At 42.0% G+C, this 3946-nt stretch overlaps 1 protein-coding gene across 4 annotated transcripts in view; it reads right to left on the minus strand.

Annotated features, from left to right (window-relative positions):
* RBMS2 (RNA binding motif single stranded interacting protein 2) overlaps window positions 1–3554 on the minus strand; it is an 82362-nt gene extending 78808 nt beyond the window's left edge. For all 4 annotated transcript variants that reach the window (XM_060412962.1, XM_060412961.1, XM_060412957.1 and 1 more), the window contains exon 1: window positions 3283–3554. The gene's annotated coding sequence lies outside the window, so the exon portion shown is untranslated. The remainder of the gene's footprint in view (window positions 1–3282) is intronic.
* Window positions 3555–3946: the final 392 nt, after the last annotated feature.

Here is a 3946-nt window from a genome sequence, read left to right on the forward strand (position 1 = left end):
ATCAGGAGGTAGGGATCATAGGAGCCAGCTTAATATATGGTATACCTTTCCATTAACTAATTTCTCCCTAATATTCTTTTATTAGGTTTATTAATTCTATATTAGGTTTATTCATGTGTACTTCTCAGTGTGTAATGGCATCATAAAAAATAGGCATAATTATTACTTCAACATAGCAATGCTATTGAATTTTGGATACTGATCTTTTTATCTAGCAACTTTGCTAGACCTCTAGCAAACCTCTAATAAGAGGTTGCTAGATCTCTTATTAGTCCCAATAATTTACCCATTACTTGGATTTTCCTCATAAATATCATTTGTGAATAGTGACAATTTTGCTTTCTCATAATCTTTATACCATTTACTTTTCTTGTCTTACTGGACAATAATAAGACCTTCAATAAAACATTTAACAGAAATACTAAAACCAGGCCTGTTCCCTGATAAACCTTTTGCCAGGTTTATCAGGATATTTCTTTCCTTGCCTAGTAGACTAAGAACTTTGAAGATGAACAGGTATTTAATTTTATCAAATATTTCTTCTGCAATGATCTAGAGGATCAAATAGATTTTCTCTCTTAATCTACTGATTTGGTAATTATGTACATTTGCTAGTATTAAACCATTCTAGCATTCCTGGGGTAAAAATTTCTTGATTACAAAAATGTATGCTTTATGATTTTTACATCTATGTCTTTAAAATTAGTTTTCCTAAACTGTTCTTGTCTGGTTTGGGTTTTAAAGTATATGGTAATTTAACAAAGCAGGTTGTAAAGTTTTTCTTCCTTTTCTCTTTTGTGGAACAAAGCAAGTTAAGATTGGGATTATCTGTCCTCTGAAAGTTTCACAGCACTCCCACATAAACTGTCTATGTATTTTTTCTGTATAAAATGTTTACACTACAAACTTCTCATCTCAACAGGCTCTTAGATAGTTCCCAACACTCCTAGAAGGTAATAGTTAGTGCCTTCCCTTAGCCCTTCAACAGCTGTTCTAAGTACTTACCAGCCTCAAGCTTTCTACCTCACTTCTTCCTATAATCTCAGCATATAATATTCACCTATCTTCAACCTTTTCATCTCTACTGCCTTTCCTCCTCCGCATACTGAGATGATGGTTTCCTTAAAAAGACAAAACAAAAACAAATATTCAAAACAAACAAAAGCCCCTTCCCTGAACTGTATGTTCTTCTCTAGCTAGCTATTCTTGTTCTTATTTTCCCCACAGTTAAGAGCTATCTACATTTGCTAAGTGTCCTCATCTCTCATGAGAAAACATTCTTCCCATTCTTTTCTTTCTTTCTTTCTTTTTTTTTTTTTTTTTTACTATATTTTAGTTTATGCTAGATTTGGGAAACCATCAGTGGTTTCTATAAAAACAAAACATAATCAGATCTGCATTTCTCAAAGGTCACTTGTGGCTCTGCTATAAAGAGCAGATTGGAAGTGAGTGAAACTGATGGGAGGGAAGACCTAAATTAAGAAACTTAACTAGAATAAGTAGCAAGGGGAATGGGGAGAAGTAACAGTTTTGAGACCTATTATGGAGAAGGAAATGGCAACCCACTCCATTATTCCTGCCTGGAGAATTTCATAGACAGAGGAGCCTGCCAGGCTACAGTCCACGAGGTCACAGAGTCCGACACGACTAAGCAACTAACACATACACACACACACAGGATCTGAAGGATGAGGAAATCAAAGATTACATATTTCTTGCTGAATAATCATAGTTATTGAGCAGACGATACAGATGGAGCAATCTGACTACTTAGAAATGCCCTGACACATGTCATGTTTTTCTTGACAGCTCAAAAAGCTTCAGAGAAATAACTTTCCTGTGAAATAAGGATAAGATTAGCCTACTACATTTGGAAAAAATCAATGCTGGCTCAAGTTTACACTAAGTATTAAGACTCAGAACTTTCTTAAAGAATCAATTGGCAACACTGTAAAGCAATTATCCTCCAATTAAAAAAAAATAATAATAAAAGAAGTAATGGGCAAAGCCATTAATAAGGCAGCCAGGGTACGCTGGAGTCCCTGAATTAGAGTCCTACCTAAGAAGAAGGGATAGGGCAGTTAAAGAATGACTACAGCAGAGAAAAACACACCAAAACGTCACTCCATTTGTTTTCAAACTAAATAACATTCCAACCTTAACCAACCCAAAGGAGAACTGCCTTTCCACAGAACATACCAGTGTATGGTTTTGATATTTCTTTTCCCACAGTTATCCTTGATGCTCATTTTAATCCAAAAACAAAAAGGAAAGCCAGTGACATTCTGTGATACAGTAAGCCTCTAATCAACTCTTAGTATTGTATCATACTGACCCCACACAAATCTTTCTTCAGGAAAGAGGTCATTTCCTGGGATAATTCAATGGTTAATTTTGGTAAGGGCTGCACGGTGGAGAGGGCCTTGAGGTCAGAGACTTGAGTCTGATTCCCAATCCTGGTACCTATTAGAGGGGTTAACTGAGTCAAAGAAAATCTTAATTTCTGAGTCTTAGTTTCCTCATCTTCAAAATGGGACTAGTAACAGCTATTCTTTAGGTCTCTGGTAAGAAGGAGGGAGACTATATAAAGCGGTTGACACACCATGTTATTATTTCCATGAGCTTCTATTAAATGCTGTGAAGATACGGGCGAATGCTCTCTTTGTTGCAAATGATAAATTTTCTGAATGTGCTTAGTTTTCAAAATTCTTTTTGTACATCTTTTCTAACCGTGAGGAATACAGAGGAAAGCAATTAAGATAAAATTTCGGGAGCACCTAATGGTTTATAAAATGTTTAAGGGCTCAGAATTAAGGACAGTTCAGTTCAGTTGCTCAGTCGTGTCCGACTTTTTGCGACCCCATGAATCGCAGCACGCCAGGCCTCCCTGTCCATCACCAACTTCCGGAGTTCAAACTCACGTCCATCGAGTCGGTGATGCCATCCAGCCATCTCATCCTCTGTCGCCCCCTTCTCCTCCTGCCCCCAATCACTCCCGGCATCAGAGTCTTTTCCAATGAGTCAACTCTTCGCATGAGGTGGCCAAAGTACTGGAGTTTCAGCTTTAGCATCATTCCTTCCAAAGAACACCCAGGGCTGATCTCCTTTAGAATGGACTGGTTGGACACCTAAGTCTTAAACAGCCACTAAGCAGCAGAACTAAAACGAAAACCCAGGCACCCTAACAACCTAGGGGGATCTTTCCTCCGTCCACTGATCTCACTGAAGTGCTGCAGGCTGCTTCCAGCCGGGGTAATGCCGGCCACCTGACTCCTCACTCACCAACACCACGTGCTGGAGACTGGGCGTTCCGCCTCGATGCCGCACTACGAGGGAGGGTACGGACAGCTGGTTCTGGCCTTCGAATGTCGAAGGTCACGTAAGAGGCCTCTTGAACATGGCTCACTCTTATCCGAGTAAGAAGGGGTACCGCTCTCCCCTCTCTCCGAGACTTCCATCGTTCTGACCGCCACCGCGTCCTTGGCCCTCGCAACTGCCCCCACTTTAGCTTTCCCGCCCTCAGCGCCTGCATGTACCGCTGGCCGCAGCGGGCCAGAGCCCGGAGGAATCGGTCCGCTTTTATGGACGGCCCACCGCCTTGCTTTCATTGGGTAGCCTCATCTTATCTCCGCCCCCAAGTTTTTTTTTTTTACTTTCTCAATGATTGGACCTGGGCATTGTCCATCCCAACTCTCAAGCACCGCCCCCTTCTCACCAGCTGCTAGACCCCCGCCCCCCGGCGCCTCTGCTCCATCGCGTGCGCGCCTCCACGATGCCCTGTCTAGGGGGAATTGGGTGCTCCTGGCAGTGTCCCGAGCCTTGTAGAGACCGGCCCCTCCTCCTGCACCAACCCCACCCACCGGGCCTCTCCTCTCCACTGCACTCCATCACTGAGCTCTCCCCACCTGGTCCGCGGTTCTTCCGGCGCTACCTCCAACCACCTCTC

This window comes from Ovis aries, chromosome 3 (genome assembly GCF_016772045.2).
Source record: "Ovis aries strain OAR_USU_Benz2616 breed Rambouillet chromosome 3, ARS-UI_Ramb_v3.0, whole genome shotgun sequence".
Lineage (NCBI taxonomy): Eukaryota > Metazoa > Chordata > Mammalia > Artiodactyla > Bovidae > Ovis > Ovis aries.